The following is a 23,630-nucleotide window of genomic DNA, read 5'->3' as shown; positions in this document are numbered from 1 at the left end:
ATTGATATACCTACCAGATCCTTCAATGCAGATGGTTACTTCATTTCAAAGTCGAAATAAATGAACTCAGCTTGTCCCCTGTGCAACATGCTCTTCACCAAGTGTTATTTATCAACATTTATGGTTTACATTTTATTTGCCAAGTATTATTCTAAGCACTTCTGAATCATCAGTGAACAAAACAGACAAAAACTTCTGCCTTCAGATAATTCATATTCTAGAGATCTATCCAGTGCCCCAAACCTCTACATATCAGTAACAATTCTGCTGTTGTCTTACCCTAACACCCAATAACCAAGTTTTTTCTATGTTACCATTGAAAGAGTTCTTTCATATTTATTCAATACTGTACATATGATACTATCTAAGTCTAAGTTGGAATAATTTTTCTCCACAGCTATTGTCATCTCTTCTAACTTTTTTTTGTGCCAGCTGTCTTCCTCCCTTTGCATTTTCCACATATCTAGAGAGGTTTGTGTTTGTTTGTTTGTTTGTTTGTTTGTTTGTTTTTACCAAATTATATGTATAATGCTCACCTGCAGAAAATTCTTCAGTGTAATGAGAACTCTGTTTCTGGATAAAGAAGAAGGCAGTAGGTCTTTGTTCCTGTGAAAACAAAAAGGAAAAATAAATAGATCAAAAATTCATATTTTAGGAAGAATTATTGAAGAGTGGTAAGTGCAGAACTCTCTTGAAGAGCTGAATGCATCAAAGAATGAGAAATTCCTCAATAGGATTTTGAGAATGACACTAATTTTACTACCAAAGACAAGCATCTGGACTGGGCACCAATGTGGGCTAAAAGAAATCAGATTAATTTTATTAGCACTGCTGTCAATCGCAACAAATTCGAAATTGGGAAATCTCCAAATGCAAAAGTAACAATTACTGAAGTCAATGTTTCTTTTCACTGACTCTCCCACTTTCAAAAACTTGCTGAGAGATACTTGAGAAGATCTACAAAGCAGAGAATATTCATACGACCCCATTTATCACATGGTGCTTGGATTCCAGGATATAGTTTAATTTATGTAGTGGTAAACTCTCTTAGAAACTCTGATCTACTGCCAGCCCCCATACTAGTAACAGCAGAACAATCTGAACCATATGAGAGTTTGGGTACTGGGTATTGACAGATGAACTCAATCTAATTAAAGGGCTGGCCCAGTCCCCACTCTTGGAAGAATCTAAAAAAATCAGTCCCTTGTTCTAAATGCTATGTCGAAATAAGAGATTATACTTTTGGGATTGGGGTTGAAATATTTTGCTTTAGGTGTCACTGCTTTTTATTACACTGTTCAGAGCACAGTAAAAAAGATATGAGGTATGCCAAAAAATAGAAAATTGTATTCATGATTTTAATAATTAATACTAGAAGAATAATTAATAATTAATACTACTAGAAGTGGACATGTAAATGAATGATATATTGGTCATAAGAAAATCTTAATACAAGTCTTACATGTATGCTTAAGAAAATGCATGATATGTTGGATGAAGAGATACAAAAAGAAAAACAGAACTTCCAAGGAGAACAAATTCTAGACCCCCCCTGAAAGTTCCGAAACATTAAATATACTGTGTTGGTACTTAAGAAAGATCACTGAACTTGCCGACATTTCTAAAAAAAGAAACACATTTTTAGGTGATTATTGATCTAACATTCAAGCCTAGGGGATATAAGTAAAATCAGTGTAAAAGAAGTAAATAAAATAATGGAAATAAAAATGCAAATCAATTAAGTAAATAATGCTCAAACAATAGAGGAAACCAACCAAGAGAAAAGGTTTGATTTTTTAAAAAAATTACAGGGTTGACTGTGGGAGTGGGTAGGGATAGGGTTGGGGAGAGCAATGGGGAAAAAGTGGGACAACTGCAACTGAACAATTTTTAAAAAAATGTTTAAAGAAAGAAAATAATACAATAATTAATAAATAATAATACCAGAAAAAATAAATAAAATAACACTAATAAGCTGGTAGGAAGAAAACTAGTGAAGTGGAAAAAAGAAAACATAATCTATCAATAAAAAATATCAAAAACTATTAATATTAGAACAATAGATTGTATAGATCATAATGGGATAGTGGTGGGATATTATGAATCACTTGAAATCAATCGATTTAACAAGTGAAATGGACAGATTCTTGTAAGAATAAAACTTGGAGAAAAACTCCACTACAAAGGAGGAGCTCTAAAAGGAACAATGGCCCTGGATGGCATAGCTCAGTGGATTGAGTGTGGGTCTGCGAACCAAAAGGCTGTTTGGTTCCATTCCCAGTCTAGGGCACATGCTTGGGTTGCAGGCCAGGCCCCAGTAAGGAGGCATGTGAGAGGCAACCACACATTGATGTTTCTCTCCCTCTCTTTCTCTCTCTCTTCCCCTCTCTAAAATTAAATAAATAAAATCTTTAAGATAAATACATAAATAAATAAAAATAAAAGGAACAATGAATCAGACCTGGCAACACGTCTCTGCAGTTTTGGGTTTTTTTTTTCCCAGAGGCAGGGTGATTCACGCACAGTGACCCAATGCTTGGAAAAGGAACCATGTCCCCTTCTCTTCACAGTGTTTGCTTATTAAGGTTTTGCAGATACAAAGGCTAATTAAAAAAGAATGATGATCTTTTGCTACTGTGAGTTATAATCTGTACACAGCACTCATATTTTTGCAAGCATCACAAGAGAGAAACAGTCTAACTACTGAAGTAGTACCAGCATATTTTTAATAGGGAAAATTTCAATAAACAAACCATTTTCAAAAATTAAAATCTGAGACTTTAACAATTCTTTACTACTTAAGAAATCAAATATATAATTAAAAGTCTTCCCCCCAAAAAAAGGCTGTAAGCCCAGACTTTATTTCTGAATTTTATTGAGCATTTTGGAAAGAAACCCTTAATAACCTGATTGATGAGGACAACAGTACCTTGCTATCACACCATGACAAAGATAATGAAAATGTAATAGGGTGTAGGCAAGATGACACAATAGGAGACCCCGAATCCTATTCCCCTTCAGCACCAATAATTCAGCAGCAATCCACAGACAAAAGCACTCCAGGAAGCTTCAGGATCCAGGTAGGTGATTGTGAAACCAGTTGGAGCCCATGACTGAGTAGGGTGGTTTTGTGAAGACAGACTCAATGAATGTGGTCCCAGCTACAGACCCAGAAACAGCCCCATGTACCTGTAGATCAGTTTGCTACAGCACTTATGATGCCTTGGTCCTTTAACACCACTAGCCAAAGAACACAGCAGAGGCATACCCACCCTGCCCCAGGTATCTTCTCACTAGTAAAATACAAGTATCAGAAAGGGAGCTTTCGGGGATACTGAACATGTTTAACAACTTATCTAGTTGGTGGGTTTACACATATGTAAAAATCTTCAAACTGTAAAGCCATGATCTGGGTATTTTCTTATATACAAATTACTCCCTTCAAACCTATAAAACCTAAAATATAACAAAAGAAAACAAACAAATAGAAAAACATAAAACCGCCTTTAGTGTGTCTCCATTCACCCTACTAAAGTGTGTTGTATATTTGAAGACCTATTATAATGTAACCTTTGGTCACTGATATAATTACTTAAATTTACAGTTTGCTTCATATCTAGTTACTCTCTGCCTCATGTTCTCTGTCATATAAAAGAAAAATAAAGTATTTTAAATCCTCATGATTATATTTTTCATCACTTTTAAATCCTCACATATTTCATCTCTCATTTTAAGCTTTCATATACCCACATCCTTACCCTAAACTCCATCCCCTCACCCTTTGCCTAACTTCTACAGATATTTAATATCTCAGCTTAAAAAAGATAATCAACTGCCAGTTCACTGCCAGTGACCTTATTCATACTTAAAGTGGCTAAAAGCAGCTATAATTTATAAAATATCACTGTCTCCTGTTAGCCATTATCTAAAACATATTTTGTAGCCCTGGATGTTCATGAAAACATAGAATAAACATTTATTTATATATTTAACTTATAATGATAGGTGCTATAGTGAGCTTATATATTATATTTTTAGATTTGGTATATTAGTAAACCCAGGATACATATGTATGTTTATATAAGTTGTACATTGCACAAGCCAAGAAGTTTTATTTATTCAAATTAACTTATAGTCTTCAAAAACCTATGTGACACTTTTTAGTATACCATGGAAATGTCAACCTCCCCCTCAAAAAAAGATGGAAAAGAAGGGGACCTTTCTCTTTGTTCAACAAAGAGCCAACAAGTTTGCAAAACAGAAAATAGAGTCAATGTAATTTGCTGTTCTATGGTTAGTTAAATAAACTTTTCATGTGATCATTTTTTCTTTAATTAAAGATACATCTTTTCTTTGAAAAAATCAGATTTATGATTATATGGCTCCTCTTCTCAAAGAGTACATTATGTTATTTGATTGTCAAGAGTACCCAGATAATGAATTTGATGGTTCTAGTCAAAAATCCAAAATATACAGTGTTAATTGAGGATCTAGAGAAATTCTTTTAAGGGGAAGCATCAAAAAGCTAATGAGATAGCATGGTGAAGAAATAACTGTGAAGAATAATAATTTGTTGTCCATCCTGGGGAATTACATCCTATACAATATATCATCTTCTTTTCTGTATAGAACTTAAAAATCCACACAATGAGTGCATGTGTTTGAATTTGTTGAATTTGAATTTGTTAAAGTCCGTGAAGGCCCAATCTTCTAGGCCTGTAAATTGTGGAAGGTAGGAGAAAAACACCATCTGTGTATTTGGACATATTGACATATGAATAACTGCCTTTATCTGGTTGATATGAGTGAATTTACATTTTGGATATATGTCAACGTTATTACTCATTCATTGGGTTTTTCAGTGAAATGTTCCTGCCATTCAATTGTGCCTTCAATGACAAAACTAGGAGATATCTCTATCTGCTTTTGTACAAGGGTCCTCCAAACACACTTGAAGAGAACTTGTAGAAACACTATTACTTCTCTATCCTCATCCATATAAAAATTTTCCACTTCAGACAGGGCTTATTGAATAAATGGGGTATGAGAAAGTTAAAAGCATCCCTTGTCATTCATGAGTCTGTCTGATCTATCAGCCAGAACTTGGTGTTGTTATGAGCAGGTCTGACACTCAAAGCTGGGGCTCAGTGCTCTCCAGGTTACACATACACAGTTTAAGGGAACATCGACATCGGACCAGGGGAGCCAGACTAGCATGGATGATGACAAAGACAAAAGACAAACCATGAACAATGTCCAAGTCACAAAAGTGACCAGCTGCCCACCCAACCTACATAATAAGAATGATTTTTGCTCCTTTACTAATTATAGCATTTGCCTCATTCTAATCCTGTCTTCTTCTAGATAAGATTTATTAACAAACTCAGTCAATCTAGAGCAAACTCTTGTTTTCTTAACCTCTCCAGAGTTACCTAACACAAGACTAAATCCTGTAAGTATTTTCTGATACCATGTTACTGAAATGCTCCCACAATTCTCCCTGGGGTGTGTTTTCTCTCATTGCAAAAAGCAATAAACTAAATTTGTTCAACTACAGGGGTATCCTTTGTTGTCTTTGACTGAAAAAACATTGAAAGTTCAAAGGTTGGTCCTACTGTGTCTAAAATAGCCCGGTTCTGAAATTTTACTCATTGTCTTGAGTTTCACTTCTTTCTATCCTTTTCTAAAAACATTAATCATCTTTAACTTTTCTATTCTAATTTTACCACATCTTATATAGATTATAATATGACCCACGCCATGTTCCTAATAATATGCTTTGCTTCCAAAAAGTGTTGTCTTTTAATACCTTAATGCTGAACAGACTTCTATATGAGAACTATCCATGCAAGCAGACTTCCATATTTTGTAAAATATGAGCAACTTTTCATTGAATAAGCTTAACGCAATGGAATACAAAGAAATGGAGGCTTGTTCCCTGTTCTTCTTTGCCCACATTTGAAATTTGAGACAAGCCTAAATTTCTCTGGATATGATTGGATAATTATTAAATTCTAGCCACTTCCACTCATAACAAGAGTGTCAATTAAATGGTAAAAACATCCAACTAATTAAAACTTCTCTCCTACCCAACCCTTTACTGCTTTCAACACTGAAGTCAGGAATGAGTAAAATGATAAGCCTGCATCTTCCTTTCTCCCACACTGTATTCTTTTACTTCTTATCCTTTAGATACTAAAATGCTTGAAGATCCTCTTGTATTGGAATAGGGGCAAGAAGAAGAGAAAAGAGTGTGTGCATAGATGGAATTGTCACTAGTTCCCCCTGAGTGTGGTATATTATCTGATGCTGAATCTTTCCCTCCTATTTTGTGTAAAGAGTTAGTGGAAACTAACACATTATAGGGCAGTACCTCAGGGCTGGCAATAATGGAAGCTGTTACCACCCCTAACTCTGAACAGAAAAATAAATGTTTACAAGAGCCAAAAAAAATTTTTATTGCTGTAGGAGAGAGAGCTATCAACAAGAGCTGTGATCATCAGTAGAGGAATTCAACCACCACTAGAATAATGGCAAGGCTGAGAAGGGACCAGGGGAAAATATACCCTAAACTCACTTGACTGCTACCTTCTGATCTGACAGCAACTCTAATTAACTGAATCCAATAAGAAGCCAGAAGGCAAAGCAGTAGATTCTGTGATACAGTCTTGTGGGGCACATAGAAAGGTAAAGAATAAGAAGTTCACCTGAAGGAACAGATGATAAATGTCCAGTCAGTGAATCGAGCCCCAAATGATGTAATAAGTCATAAGAAAAATCCAACGGAAACAACTAAGAATTAGAACTATTAAGAGAGTACATCAAGCTTTCTGGACACATAATCAACTTGAAATCATTGCTATTTCCTTACCCGCAATAGTCAACTAGAAAATATAATAGAAAATAAGGCATAATTCTCATATCAGTAAAATTATTGTACATGTGAGAGTCAATTCAGTCAAATGTATAACGCCTTTCTAAAGAAAATGTAAAAGTTTTATTTAAAAAACTAACAAAAATAAATATATGTAAAAATTGATATGCATATATTACTTTTTCTCCAAATCTATAAATTCAATACTATTCTTACTCAAAGTGAAATATGTTTTTAAAACTTAACAAATTAGTGCTAATATTCATATTGAATATAAATAGGCACATACAGATAGGTTTATTTTGATAAAGAACAAAAAGATTAGCAAAAATCACAGGCATACTATCAGTAAAGAACAAGCGAATAAATAAATGAAAGAAAGCCCTGACTGGTGTAGCTCAGTTGACTGAGCGTGGGCTGTGAACCAAAGGGTCACCAGTTCCATTTCCAGTCAGGACACATGCCTGGGTTGCAGGCTAGGTCCCCAGTGAGGGTCAGGTGAGAGGCAACCACACATTGATGTTTCTCTCCCTATCTTTCTCCCTTCCTTCCCTTCTCTCCAAAAATAAATAAAATCCTTAAAAAATAAATAAAAGAAATGAAAGAAAAAAGAGGATGTATATTATGGGTACTTGATATACAACATTATGTCCCCATAATCAGAAAAATTAATATTGTTAAAATATGCATACTACTCAAAGCCGTCTATAGATTAAATACAATCCCTATCAAATTTCAATGGTATTTTTTACAAAAGTAAAAAACAAATTATATGGAACCACAACAGACCTGAATAGCTAAGGCAATCATGAAAAACAGCAAAGAAAACCTGGAGGTACCACATATTCTGATCTCGATCTACATTACAAAAGTATAGTAATTGAAACAGTATGGTACCAGCGTAAAAACAGACACATAGAGCAGTGGAAGAGAATAGAGAATAACCTACACATAGACAACCAACTCATGTTTGATAAAGGACCAAGTATACTCAATCAGTAAAAGGCAGTCTTTTCAAAAATGATTTTGGGAAAACTGGCTATCCACATGAAAAAGAAAGAAATTGGACCTCTAACTTACATTACTCCCTAAAATTAATTTGAAGTGTATTTAAAACTTAAATGTAAGACCTAAAACTATGAACCTCCAATAAGAAAAAGAGTAAAAATGTTTCTAAGAACCCTTAAACACCAATCCAAAAGAACCTATGCACCCCAATGTTCATAGCAGCACAATTTACAATAGCCAAGTTCTACAAGCCACCCAAGTGCCCATCAGCAAACGAATGGATCAAAAACTATAGTACATTTACACAATGGAATTCTATGTAGCAGAAAGAAAGAAGAAGCTCCTACCCTTTTCAACAGTATGGATGGAACTGGAGAATATGATGCTAAGTGAAATAAGCCAGCTGGTGAAAGACAAATTCTATGTGATCTCACCATTAACAGGAACCTAATCAATAAAACAAACAAGCAAGTAAAATATAGCCAAAGACTTTGAAATTGAGAACAGGCTGACAGTGACCAGAGAGGTGGAGGATAATGAGTAAAAAGGGTGAAGGGTTTACAGGAACAATTATAAAGGACACGTGGACAATAACAAGGTGGGGTGGAAACAGGGGAGGGAGGTGGGGAAGGTTGGGGTGATGGGGGGGCAAGGCAGAAAACTGTACTTGAACAACAATAAAAAAATTTAAATTAAAAAAAGGGTAAAAATGTTATTCAACATTGGTCTTGGCAATAATTATTCGTGTTTAACTCCAAAAATCAAGCAACAAAAGCAAGAATCGGTAAATGGGACCACATCAAATCAAAACCTTCTTTACCGCAAAATAAAAAATAAACAGAATAAAGAGGTAACCTACAAAATAGAGAGATATTTGCAAATCATGTATTACATAAGGTATTAATATCCAAAATATATAAGGAAAATGTGTTACTGAATAGCAAAACAACAACAAAACCAATACAAATAATTCAACTAAAAAAATGAGCACAAAACCTGAACAGACATACTCCAAAACAACACACAAAAAGCCAACAAATACTTAAAAAGTTGTTAAATATCAATAGTCATCAGGCAAATGCACATGAAACTCAATGAAATATCACCTCATTTATACCTGTTAGAAATACTGTTAACGAAAGACAAGAAAAAAAGATAAGAAATCATAAGTGTTGGACAGGATGTGGAGAAAAGGGAACCCCTGTGCCCTGTTGGTATGTATGTAAATTGACACAGCCACTGTGGAAGAAGTATGGAATTTCTTAAATAAGTTAAATGTAAAAGTAGAATTACTGTATAATTCAGCAATCCAACTTATGGATATATATCAAAAGCAATGAAATTACTACCTGAATTTCTATACTTATTGCAGCATCGTACACAATAGCCAAGATGTGGAAATAACTGAAGTCTCTATCGACAGATGAATGGATAAAAAAGAAAAACATGGCATATATGTGTAATGCGGTATCATTTGGCCATAAAAAAAGGAAATCCTGCCAAACAGCATGGGTGGAACTTGAGTGCAATATGCTAAGTGAAATAAGTCAAACAGAGAAAGACAAATACTATATGATATCACTTATATGTGGAATCTTTAAAAAAAAAGCCCAACCCACAGAAAAAGCATGGAATGGTACATGGTGATTGCCCAGGCCTGGGACTCGGTCAAGGGTACAACCTTCCAATAATAAGGTAAATACATTCTCAGGATTTAATACACAACATGGTGACTATAGTTGGAACACTACTATATTAAATACAAGTTACTGAGAGTAAATCTTTTTTTTTTAATTTTTATTTATTTATCTTTAGAGGGGAAGGAGAGAGGGAGAGAAACATCAATATATGGTTGCCTCTAGTGCATCCCCTGCAGGGAACTGGCCTGCAGGGAACCTGCCTGCAACCCAGGCATGTGCCCTGACTGGGAATCGAACCGTGATCCTCTGGTTCACAGGCCTGTGCTCAATCCACTGAGCTACACCAGCCAGGGCTCGAGAGTAAATCTTAAATGTTCACACTACACACAAAAATATATAAGTATGTGAGGTGATGAATATATTAACTAACCTTATCATGATAATCACTTTGCAATATACATATATCAAATCATCATATTACATATCTTCCACTTATATAATCTTATATGTCAATTATATCTCAATATAGCTGAGGGGCAAGTGGTATCACAAAGACAAAAAAAACATAATTTTTCATTGTATTATAGATAAAATTATCTCACTCTATGAAGAAAATTAACTCTGGATTCCTACTTTACACAATAAATAAGTCTACCTACCAGACTAAAAACCCAATTATGCAAATGTAAATATAAAGTTAATTTACCTATTGAAAAAATATATTTATGATACAGGTGTATGAAAATAAATATTTAAAATATCAAAAATGCAAAAATTATTAACTGAAAATAACTGATTTGACATCAAAATTAAGGACCATTTTATAGTCAGAGGGCAGTTGGAAGAATACATTTGGAACATCTAATATGAATAAATAACTTAAAAAGAGAATATACAAGTAATTGCAAATTTCCAAAACGCAAAACTTAATACAAAAGTAAACAAAAAGTTTAAAAGGCAATTCACGGAATGAGAACCCAAATGTCTGAAAAACATATGTAGAGTTGTTCAAACTTACTATTAATCAAATAATTGCAAATTATAACAATGAGATATAATTTATACTCATAAGAATGATGAAAATCAAAACACGAGATTGTTCCAATTATTGTCAAGGATGTGGACAGACAAAAACTTTCATATCTGCTAGCAGCATATATATATTGCAACAGCCATTCTGAAAAGCCATATGGCAATATATACCCAAATTACATATATATGTTTTCTGTGACACAGAAATCTCTCTTTGTATATAAAGGGAGACCCCCAAAAACCAGAATTATCTTCTTGAGTATGATCTCCTTGTAGTACAGGCTCCCTCTGTTAGAAGAGTGTCCTAGGAACCTGTGGGGGCAACTTTGCCCTCAAGTACCACCATTCACCATGGATGAAAGTAACACTACCAAGACATGATCTGCTTGGGGAGGAGAGGTGGCCAGTTTCTCAGAGGAAAAAGGTGTTGAGCCACTTCCTCCAGAGGCTTTTATTGGGTTGTAATACACAGGAATACAGGGTGGCAAGGATCAAACAGTAGATAACATTTCAAAGACATCTGAGGGCTTTGAGTCAGAGTCTATCAGGAAAGGGGGCTGTAGAAACTTTAGGGTTTCCTGCTCTGACCCTTAACATATGAAGAAAACACTCTTAACAAAGCAGGTTTCACAGGATTTTTTAGGAATTCTTTCTTATGCCAGATTTTTCCCCAGGTGGATCCACTCTAGAAGGGCAAGAAGCTACATCCATCCCCATCAGGTTTTCAGGCTTAAGTGGGTTAGAACCAGGAAGCGCTTTTCCCAGATGACATGGGGACTCAGGCTGTGTCACATAGCTGGGGGGCCAGGGTCTACTGCTAGCTCTTTTTTGCAGCCCCCCCGAGTCCTTCCATGATGGCCTACCTCCCAAATGATCGAGTCTGGCTTAGGCTGTCCCTCACTGTGAGGAGTCCTATCTGTCTCTGACTTCCAACCATGCTTTGGGGGCAGGGAGAGGAAACTGAAGCAGCATTTTCTATCAGGGACACGCTTTTGTCTCCTGTGGCTCGCATTCTGGAGGTCACTCGCTCAGCTCATCCTTAGCCATGGGGGTAGTTACAATTCCTGAAGCCCGGCAGAGCGGCCCCAACAGGAACAAATCTGTATCAGTGTATTGGCTGGTGGTATTGTGAGAGGCTGTATTTGGCTTCAGTGAACTTTCTTTGAAGATTTAATGCGTTTGCCCATTTTTGTGATGGTTGATTTATTAGAGCACTTGCCCACACTCCACTGAGTGTTCAGCTGTTTTTGACACAAAATAGCGTGACCCTTGTGCCCCCCACTCCCTATTCATCCATTCTTGCCCTGAGCAGCTTTCTTCTGTTTCCCTGGGTGAAAAAAAATCCTCAAAGGGAAACATTTTGCTGATGAGTAAAATGTAAAACAAAAACAAGCAGAAGCAATGAAAGGCATCAAAAACAGTTTTGTGCAATGAAAAAAAATCTCTCCATAAGTTTATTGAATAAATGAAGAGTACTTTGAACATGATTGAAGTTTAAACATGTAAGAAAAAGTACACAACTTATTATAAATAAATTCTGGGGTTTTTGCTCCACCATCCCCTATATATTCTGAAAATACTTGAACAAATCAGTGTGGCTATATTTATAGAGAGACTCATCTTTACATTTTTTATAGTAATACTAGAAAACATGGGCATCCTAGCTCTCCATCACACAAAAATTGGTCAGTAAAATGCAGTGAACGTGAACCATAAGACAGCAGTAGGATGCAGTGAGCTATGTGTACCTATAACAACATAGACAGCTGAAAAACAGGCTTGCACAAGGCAGAAAACCAATCAGGGTAACCACACACACACATACACTTACACATACAAAAATAATTTCTTACTCCATCTCTTAAATGTATTGAAATTAGGTAATTTTAGATCAGATATAGGTGTTTAACAGTGACTATCAGTGTAATATCTATGGAAACAACTGCATGGTGTGTGTGTGTGTGTATGTGTGTAAGACACATATATTGTTAGGCTGCTATAATAAAGTACTATAGAATGGGAGGTTTACAAACAATAGAAATTTATTTCTCATAGTTCTGAAGGCTGGAAGTCTATATTAGGGATGCTGGCATGTTCAAGTTGTAAGGAGAGCCTTCTTTCAGATTACAAACTGCCAACTTGTCTTCGTATTTTCACATGATGGAAAGAGAGAAAACTTTCTGGGTCCTTATTATAAGGGTAGTAATCTCATTTATGAGTGTTCCAGCCTCATGATCTATTTACTTCCCAAAGGCCCCACCTGCTAAGACCATCACATTGGAGGTTAGAATGTCAACATATGAACAGGGGCGGATGGGGGATAAACATTAATCTCAGTGCATTGTCACAGTATATGAACATTTTAAACATTTTTATCTATGCCTATGATTCAGTTATAAATATGTGGGATTTAAATTTTCAAGTACTGAAAGTATTTAGAAAAAGAAGCTTGAAATATTTCTTTAATTACAACTATAGTGATTCTCTGGTTCTAATATTGTATTTTGTGAAGAATATTGAAAAATGCAGAGGACTGCTTTATAGCCAAGTGGTGAGAGTATCAATCATCCTTCACATGAGTTAAATTCTTTCTGTGCCTTCTGAGAATTTGCAAATTGAAGCTGGAGTCAGAGGAGTGTTCCAAGAAAATGTAAAGGACAGCAAAATGAATTTTGCCCTTAAAATTTTTGATGGAAAAGAAAAAGGAAATTTAATCAGCCACTTTACATTTACATTATTGATTACCAGCAGGATTTTGACTGTCATGGGTAAATGTCAGGAACACTAATTAGGTTATTTCACAATTTGTGTGGAGTTTAACAGAAAGCATTATTGAACATAAACTGCAAACTTGAAGAAAGGAGTTTTATTATCATAAGTCTTTTGTTTCTCCATAAGGCTGCTTTCTTTTTCTATATCTTTTATATCCTTAGGATGATGGAATCAAATGGGACATCACTGAGAATACAGATTGGTGCTGGGATGTTCTGTCAACTTAAGGATGCAGACAGTGTGTCTTATTCCTGATATACCAAGGGTCTGCATAGCCACGTGAAAAGATTAATTATAGCTCACATCAATTTTGGCCTCTAGATGTCATGTAAAGAACATAATCCCAGAGAGGAAATCTGTGGAATTTTGATTATGGCCATCTGAAAAACTATGAGTGGGAGGGGGAGAAAAAGGGGATTTTTGTATTCTTTTACAGAGTATCATTCTCTTACGAGGCAGGTAAAGGCACATAGGCTGAAAATCACATCTTGAAGGTATTATTAGGAAATGCTCATTCCCTTCAATGAATCTACTTCAGGATTAACAGGGAGATAAGGATTTATAAGAGGTATGCTCCCCAGGACCAATCTCTAATATGGAAAGTGATAATGTTGATAGCATCTAGAGTATTCAAGAAATCACAACAATTAATGTTCTCTTCTATACTTAAGAGGAAAAACCAGACAAAAACAAGAACTTAAATGTCTGGGCATTTTTATATTTTTCCTTTAAAGAGAGAATAAATAGGAGAAGAGCAGATTTGAATGAATCTTAAATTAATATATAAGTTTAATTACAGTATTTTAGTGAGAGACCAAATGATAAGGGCTTCCATTTTTGTGAAAGCTGTTTTACAGCAGGAAAATAAAATGTGCTTCAGCCTGTTTTACAAAACCAAGCAAAAAGGCAACTAGATAAATCACAGAAAAAAATTCCATCACAAAAACTGTATAACATGGATTAAAAAGGGAGACCATACTTGTTCATCCCTATGTTTCATACAATGTTCAGTTAATTCATCACAGTGTATATCCCTGGATATTTGAGGACAATGGGAAATGTCCACAAGCCCTTCTCTTATTTCCATTTGCAGCCCTAGAATGCAGTGGGCTGCAAACAACAAGCTATTTAAGTGCCTTCCTAGGAGAATAGGTACACTTCAAGTAGACAAGCTGGCTGTAAAATGAGCAAGAAAATACAAAGCAGACAGTGAGGACAGGGAAATCATGCAGAAGAACCAAAAGGAAGGAAGAGAAGCAGAATACAAGAAAATGAGAGTCTGCTTAAACCAATGTATGGTAATCAGCTCAGACACTGGAAAAGCTTCACAGTCGACACTGAAACAGCACATCCGATTTCAGAAGCAGAGCAGTGGAATAATGAATAGTGTCAAACCTTTTGGTCTATAAAACTAGGTTCGGATTCATCCCCAGGAAAACTCTAGTGATTGAAAAAGTACTGGATTCCTCTTGAGTAGCTGAAGTTGAATTTCTTCTTTTTCCCTAGAGCTGCCAAAAAAAGTGGAAGAAGCTCAGCGTAATGGCTGAACTCATTCTCCTAATTATAGGTCCTGCTTGTGCATCTGAATTAAGCAACTTTTTTAACCTAGGAAAGTTTCACTGAGTGCACAACAAAAAAAACCATCATTGTTATTTATAAAATTAAATCAGATTTTTACTCTAAAAGAAAAACCACAGTATTTTCAAGTCATCATAATATTAATCCCAAGCCTTTCTTAAACCATAGTCCAACCTTTCTTGATTATCTCTTTCACTCTTTATTACTTTGAACATTTCCTACAGCAGAAACAATTTTAAGAAATCACTAGGCCCAAATCAAAGAATTATTTGAGTCTGAAACTTTGTGCCTACAGGTCCAAGGCAAATGTTGGGGAGTTTTTCTTAGAAAATGACATCTGTCACCCAACTAACAACCAAAATTTCCAACATATGACTAAAGTGTATATGAAAATATAGACATAAAAGATAAACATCAAAATAGCATAAACTTGTATTCTTCGTCAATTCTATTTCTAGAATCTGTAGGAATTTGCACTTAACAAGCATTTGTAAAACCTGACTTAATATGTACATCAGTACATCTGCGGGCTATCCAGACAAAACCCCCTGGGGTCTTGCCTAATTGATAGAAGACCCCTTTGTTTACCTTCCTGAATACCACTGGATCAGCAACTCAAGGCCGGAAAGATTCTCAATAAACCTTGAAGTTAGGTTTATTGAGAATGGCCAGCATCTCCTTGCAGAACATTTGTGTGCTTCTGTTAAGTCTCCTCCACTGTGAAGTCCCTCAATTGTCTCTGTCTCACCGCCGGCATTTGCATTAGTCTATTGGATGCATTCTCGTGCTGTCTTTGTTTTTATTTATAATTCACCACAAGAAGCGCAGAATTCCTACATGAAATCTCACACCAAGTATCCTTTCTAAGCAGTGAGTACCACTGAGAAAAGAATACTAAACAGCAGGGAGAGGGAGAGATGGAAGGAGGTTGAAAGGGAAACATGGAGAGGGGGAGAGAGGGAGAGAGGGAGGGAGCATAAAAAGTCAGGAGATGCATCCAAAGTCCTTGGTGCTTAAAGGTCAGAGAGACAGAAGGAGCATTTGAGGAACAAAATAACAAGAAAGTCCCAGGATCAATAAATAAAAATGGAGTCTCTTTTCCCATCTTCATGTTCTATTTTAACGTGTACTTGCTTAGAGGGAAATAAGCCATTTTCTGTCCTTTGTAGTCAGTTTTGTGTTCAGTGGAGTGTGTAAGTACGCTTCTTAACTCATAAATAACAGTGCAAGTGTTGAATACGAGGAAAGAAATGGCTTTTAAAAAGGGAGACTATATCCTTTCTTATCAATAATTCTGTTTTTCCAAGTTTTTGAAGCCATAAGCCAAAATCTAGAGAGAAACTGTGTAATATCTAGTAACTATAAATACCCTTAAATTAATGCTTGCTCAGTGTATTTCCCATATCAAATAATACATAACCCAAAATAAATTATATATCACTCTTAGAATTGTCAATATTACCCAGCTCTCTTCCTTTTAATTTCTTTAAGTCAAACTCTGTAGTCTCTAACAGTATTTTTATACCATAATACAATAAGGTATTTCTCAATACATACAATTACTGATTTTTTAAAAGAGTTATTTGTTTGGTTGTTTTTCTGTTGGTTTTTAAACAGAAGGGAAGGGAGGCAGAAAGGGAGAGAATCATAAATGCATGGTTGCTTCTTGAATGCTTCTACTGGGAACTGGCCCACAACTCAGACATGTGCTCTGACTGGGAATTGAACCAGTGACCCTCTGGTTTGCAGGCCAGAGCTCAACCCACTGAGCCACACCAGCCTGAGCCAATTACTGATTTTTTAACTAAAAAATATGAAGGGAAAATAATGTTTTAAGCCCTGGCTGGTGTAGCTCAGTGTCTTGAGTGTGGGCCTGCAAACCAAAGGATCGTGGTTCGATTCCCAGTCAGTGCACATGCCTGGGTTGCAGGCCAGTTCCCAGCAGGGGATGCATGAGGAGGCAACCATACATTGATATTTCTCTCCCTCTCTCCTTCCTTTCCCCTCTAAAGATAAATAAAATCTAAAAAATAATAACATTTTAATAGTATTAAGGCCAGCTATTTTAAAACATAATTTTTCCCTTAACAATAAATGCCTGCCCTGGCCTGTTAGCCCAGTTGGCTAGAGTATCGTCTAATATGCCAAGTTTGCAAGTTCAAATCCTGGTCAGAACGCATACAATGAATGCATAACTAAGAACAATGAATCAATGTTTCTCTTTTCTCCTCTCCTCTCCTCTCCTCTCCTCTCCTCTCCTCTCCTCTCCTCTCCTCTCCTCTCCTCTCCTCTCCTCTCCTCTCCTCTCCTCTCCTCTCCTCTCCTCTCCTCTCCTCTCCTCTCCTCTCCTCTCTCTTCTCTTCTCTTCTCTTCTCTTCTCTTCTCTTCTCTTCTCTTCTCTTCTCTTCTCTTCTCTTCTCTTCTCTTCTCTTCTCTCTCTCTCCCCCTTTTACCCCCTGTAAATCAGTTTAAAAAAATAGATGCCAGACAAGCATACCTAATACTTTACGAGTATTAATCCAATTCTTATACCAAGTGAGTTCAAAAAATGTGCAACACAGCTGAATAATATTAAAAATTAATAAATTAGGACTTCACTTTCTTCCTCATCCCCTCCCTGAGAAGAAGGTTAACAATAATTCCCACCTAGTAAGCATCATTATTGTGAGTTGATCATTACATGTTTTATGTACTCATATACTCAATGTTCTTTATATAACTATTAAGCAATCTCTAGAAGATTTCATTGCACATCTTTAATAATCTTTCTAAAGAATATTTCCTAGAGCTCTAAGTAGCTGAATGTCTTGCCTCAAAACAATAATGTCCATCTTATCATTTCTATTGCTTAATCCAAATTCAAGATACTGTAATTTCAACCTCTTCCCTGTCATTCTACCATCACTACACACATTGGTATTATTAGCTCCCATCTAAACAAGGTTTTAGTCCTTGCTGGTGTAGCTCAGTGCATTGAGTGTGGGGCTGTACACCAAAGGGTAACTGGTTCAATTCCCAGTCAGGGCATGTGCCTGGGTTGTGAGCCAGGTTCTCAGTAGGGGACCAATGACAGGCAGCCACACACTGCTGTTTCTTTCCCTCTCTTTCTCCCTCCCTTCCCCTCTAAAAACAAATAAATAAACATCTTTAAAAAAATAAATGAATAAATGAGGTTTCAAACTTAGAAGGTAATAATAAGTTCCCATAGCCATTTCACTTCTGGGATATATTCAGTGTCTTTTGTTTTTCTGTTAAAATTCTCTTCTCCACTAAATAAATCCTATTATTTCCCATTAAACCCAAAATATCTCTTATGGGTATTGCATATTAGTTTTCATTTGCTGGATTTTGATGAGTATAAATTTAGGAATAAAAATGACTGATTTCTGGATACGTATCATTAAAAAATAATTTTTTCTATATCAACATTAGTATTCTCTGTGGATTTCTGCTCTGGACAGGGAAATTCTAACTTCTCTAATATATGAAATCCCCAGTCTTAATGAATTAACATAAGATCAGTTTATTTCTCTCTCATGTAGTAGTCCAATACTGGTATTCTTTGTAGAACATGGATTTTCAACTTCTTCTGTGGCATCTTCTTCCTATAGAACAGCAGTGATCCAGGACCTCCCCAAATCCCCAAGACCCTTTTAGCAGATCCATGAGTTAAAACTAGTTTTACAAGGATAACAAAGTGTTATTTGTCTTTTTATTCTTATCTCAAAGTAAACAGTTGCATTTTCCAAAACTATATGATGAGTGATATCACAGTCACTTGAATACAAAATTAAGAAAGAAATTAATGAGATTTTCAAAGTGTGAAATAATACCACTCTTCTCACATTGTTTTCTTTTGAAAAATATAGTTACTTCTCATTAAAAATTATTATTTGTATAATGGCGTTTTATTTTATGTTAAATATATTAAAAGGACTACTTTTTAATAAATTTATTAATTCTCAATTTTAAAGTCAAAATACAGAATAGGTAAATACCGTGTTTGCATCCTCCCACAACCATATTAAAATTAAAACTAAACTACAGAGCTATCATCCTTGGGAACCAATCTAAAGTCTTACTGAAACGAAGTCTTATAAGTAAGGAAATACAGAATAAGCAACACCAAACCTGGAAGAAGATGTGGAGATGAAAACAAGCTGTTCACACACACACATGTCACACATGTGGCAGATTGCAAGGGATATCTTGGATGCAGAGGTCATGTGTGAGGAGCAATACGTTCCAGCCCCACACCAGTTCCCCCAGGCCAGGGTTCCAATGCCAGGGAGAGAAGTCCCCGTGAGTTCAGGCTACAAAAATCAGCAGAGATTGTGGCTGAATTAGATGGAGAACTTCTGCAGTCCCATAAATTCTTCTAAAAGGGCCCACGCATGGATTTACTTGCACTCGCTTGCTTTGAGCTCCAGCATTGGGGCAGCAGCTCAAAAGTCACCAGGGACACCAGTTCAGGAAGGAGCTGAATTATATGCATTCAGGACAAGAGCTGAAGGAGTGGCTTTCTCCCAGACAGAAGTATTGGCAGAGGAAATTGTTTTTTTGCTGAGTTTTCCCTCTCAGGATAGAAGGCAGGTACCATCAACCTGACTAACACTGTTCACCCTACTTTGGTTATTCTCAGAGACCCTGCCCCATGCAAGTTGCAGGCCCAGCCAAAGTTGCAGCCATTTTTTGTGGCTTCTTTATACAAACAAACTGTCTTGGCTCACACTGCTGACTCTTTTAAAATCTTCCTTAAAAAATATTTAAAATATGAATAATAAAATTGCACTAAATAAATATCTATCCACAATGGCTTGAAATGCAAGTGGATTAAATGTTCTTCTCAAAAGACATACGGTGGCTGAAGGAATGACAAAATAAGACTCTTGCATATGCTATGTGCAGGTTGTACAAGAGACTCACAAACTCCAAACAAGCAGCACCTGATCTCAGTATCACTACCTCTTGCTAAGTGGTCCTAGGTCTAGCACTAGTAGAAACCAGCTTTGGTTCACAGCTTAGCCTCTCCAGGGTATCTCCAAGGGAAGCATAAGTAGCAGCCATCTGAAGATCTCTTAGTATGCTGAGTGGCCCAAGACAGGGCAAAGGTAGTGGCTAACCTTGGTCTGCACTTCCAAGAGGCCTTAGAGCCAGTGCATGTGGTGGCCAGCTTCAGACCATATGAGAACACCACCCAACCACTTACACAGGTGACACACTCAAATGGTAGACTCAGTGGGCACCAGATCCTCACAGAAGTGAATTCTACTGCATGGGATTGGCCCCTGAATAGCTGATTCTGTGCTATGGTCGTAGCCAGTCCTCAAAGTCAATTGGCCTAGGGATAAATCCCTCTGACTGATGTTTCAACAGCAACCAAGGCTCAACTACAAGAGGGTACACACAGCCTACATGAAAGGCATACCTGGAGCACACAGCTTAGGTGACCAGGTAAACTGCCCCACTGATCCCTACAGGACACCTACTCCAAATGCCACTCTATCAAAACTGGGAGATATAGTAGTTCAGCCTAATACATGGGAAAAAACACAGGGAGGCAGCCAAAATGAGAATACAAAAAAAATGTCCAAAATGAAAGAACAGAACGAAACTCCAGAAAAAAGAAAAAAATACTAAATAATGAAGTCAAGCAATCTACTAGATGCGAAGTTTAAAACACTGGTTATAATAATGTTCAATAAACAGAAGAGATGAACATAGAACTTTAACAAAAAGATAAGAAACATGAAAATGGAAATGGAAAGTATAAAAGAGAACCAGTAAAAAGTGAAAAATACATTATGGAGAATCAACAATGCAGAAGATGAAGCAGATGATCACATCAGCAATTTGGAATACAAAAAACTGAAAACATCCAACAACAAAAAGAAAAAAGTGAATTCCAAAAAATAAACTAGCTAATGGAGCTTCTGCTACAACTTCAAGTGTATCAAAATTTGCATCATGAAGGTGCTTGAAGAAGAGAGAAATCAAGGAATTGAAAACCTACCTGAGAAAATAATGATGGAAAACTTCCTTAACCTCATGAAAGAAATAGGCATACAAGTCCAGGAAGCACAGAGGGTCCCCAAAAGACTGAACCCAAAGAAGTCCCCACCAAGATACACCACAATTAATATGACAAAGGTTAAATACAAAGAGAGAATCTTAAAAGCAGAAGAAAAAAATTAATCCTAGCTTGAAGTAGTAATAATAAGTGGAAAAAAAGCAAAGTTTTTTTTTGTTTGTTTTTTGCTCCCTTATGTTCCAAATTACTGGTGCAATTTTCAGCTTTATCCACTCTACTGTTGATTTCCTATAAATTATTCTTTAGTTTAATTAGTGTATTCTTCATTTCTGACTGGATATTTTTATGCTGTTGAAGTCATCCTTAACTTTCTTGAGCATCCTTATAACCAGTGTTCTGAACTCTGTATCTGATACATTGCTTATCTCCATTTTGTTTAGTTTTTTTCTGAAGCTTTGATCTGTTCTTTCATTTGGGCCATGTTTCTTTGTCTCTTCATTTTGGCAGCCTCCCTGTGTTTGTTTCTGTGTATTAGGTGGAGCTGCTACATTTCCTTGTCTTGTTAGAGTGGCCTTGTATAGTATGTGTCCTGTAAGGTTCAGTAGCACAGCTTCTCCTATTATCCAAGTCGCATCTACTTTGTGGGCTATGTACAGCCTCCTCCCATAGTTCAGCCTTCAGACACCACCTGTGTTCTATTCAGGGACACACAGCCTTGGTTACAAAGTGATCTGCAGGAGGCTGCTGCTTGTGCTGGGCTTAGAGGTGCCCAGGAGAGGACAAGCTATGAACCAAAGGCAGCTGCTCCTGGTGCCAGGCCTGGGACAACATAGTGAGAGGTATAGAGCTCACTGAAGCCAGATGTTGCTTCTTTGAGAGAATTTAGGAAAATCTAAAGCATGGGCCAAGACAAACCATTCATATGGAAAAGCAACTGAAAACAACTTGAGTGGGCCTGAAAGGTGGGTTGAACAGGAACTCAAGGAATCATCAGGGTGGGGCAAACAGTGTTAGCCATGTTGGTGGAGTCTCAGATATCGTGCTGCCTGCTGGCTATGTTAGGGGAAGGCTCAGAAAAGAAACAATGGTCTCTGCCAGCACTTCTCTCTGGAGAAATATGCCCCCTAGTTCTCACCCTGATGCTGGACAGTTCAGTTCCTCCTTGTCTGTCTCTGATTCCTTTCAATGTGCTGCTCTGGAACTGGAGCTCAGAGGGAGTAAGTCTGAGTAAGTCTGTAAGCATACCTTTGAAGAGGAACTGCTTGGGATTCAGACATTTCTTTTTCCACAGCTTCAATCCCCACTGGTTTTTATAGCCAGACATTATAGAGACTTACCTTCCTGGCACTAGAACCCTAGGCTGAGGGACCTGGTTTGGGGCCGGGACCTTTAATTCCTTAGATATCCCTCCCAATTTTTATCTGACATTTGGGGGTATCACACCAGCCCCTTCCTCCTGCCAGTCTTGATTTGATTTTTTTTCTTTAATTCTGAGTTGAAAGACTTCTATTCAGCTCAATTTCTGACAGTTTCTTCTGTAGTTTAGTTGTAATTCTGATGTGGAAGTGTGAGGAGAAAAGCCAAGTTTACCTATGCCACAATCTTACACTACATCCTTCTGGATGTTCTACTTAGTTCATTGGTCAGAACCAGACAAAGCTTATTCATGTAGCATAATAAGAGCTAAGGCTACATATATTAATCACATCAATACATGTAAATAGGCTTAACTCATTTATTTAAAGTAAAGAAAATATAACATCTCATTTCACCTAATATAAAGACACTCAAAGAGATTTTCTTAAACTAGACAAAATATACCTGTCTAAAATGGTACAATTGTTATAAAGAAATAGTTAATAATATCTACTGAAATGACAGATTTATTTGGCTTTTAACACAACAATCCAATCTTTAGCAATATTTCCCAAATATATGCTAACAATATTTTTTAAAAACATATGTATGAGGTTATTTATTTAAGGACTGATTTATATTAGCAAAAATCTAAGAATAACCCAAATATCTATTAATATAGGACTTGTTTAATAAATTAAGGTGGGCTCCACAAAGTGAAACATTCTGTTACTGCAAAAATAAAGATATTTCTACATGCTACCCTAGAATAACTTCTTAGAGTTATATTAGTTGAAGATAAAAAGGCAAGGTAGAGAAAAGTGAGTATATTTTATCACTATCTAAGAAAGAAGAGGATGTTAATATATAAGTTTATATTTGATGAGCAAAGGAATGAAAAAAACAATATTTTTAATGCTTACCTATAAATAGAGTGTGAGTATAAGATAAGGGCAAAGGATAAGAAGCTGGACATCTTTGAATACACCTATTTTTACCTATATTTTAAAGGCTAAAAACAGGAAAGAATATGGCAAATAACAATAAACAAATAAACAAAACTGTGTAGCTTATTGGAGGCATAAGTACCCAGAAAGTAGCTATTTCAAGAGTCTTTAATATGATAATTTAATATAGTAATTTAACTACAAAAGAAGCTCACATTGATTTCCATAATCGTATTGTTGGTGAAAATTGTGATTGTCAATGAAGATTTTTTAAATATTTTGTGGAATAAAACAGATCACCAATTATATGATATCCTCATTTTATCATTACTAGGATTATGGGGAATTGGTGTCTGTCTGTGGCAGAAATAGGTTTAAATTAAAGTGAGAAT

The sequence above is a fragment of the Artibeus jamaicensis genome, unplaced genomic scaffold (genome assembly GCF_021234435.1).
Source record: "Artibeus jamaicensis isolate MK-2021 breed Jamaican fruit bat unplaced genomic scaffold, CSHL_Jam_final contig_466, whole genome shotgun sequence".
Lineage (NCBI taxonomy): Eukaryota > Metazoa > Chordata > Mammalia > Chiroptera > Phyllostomidae > Artibeus > Artibeus jamaicensis.
The sequence above is the reverse complement of the archived record's forward strand: the minus strand, read 5'-3'. Positions refer to the sequence as shown.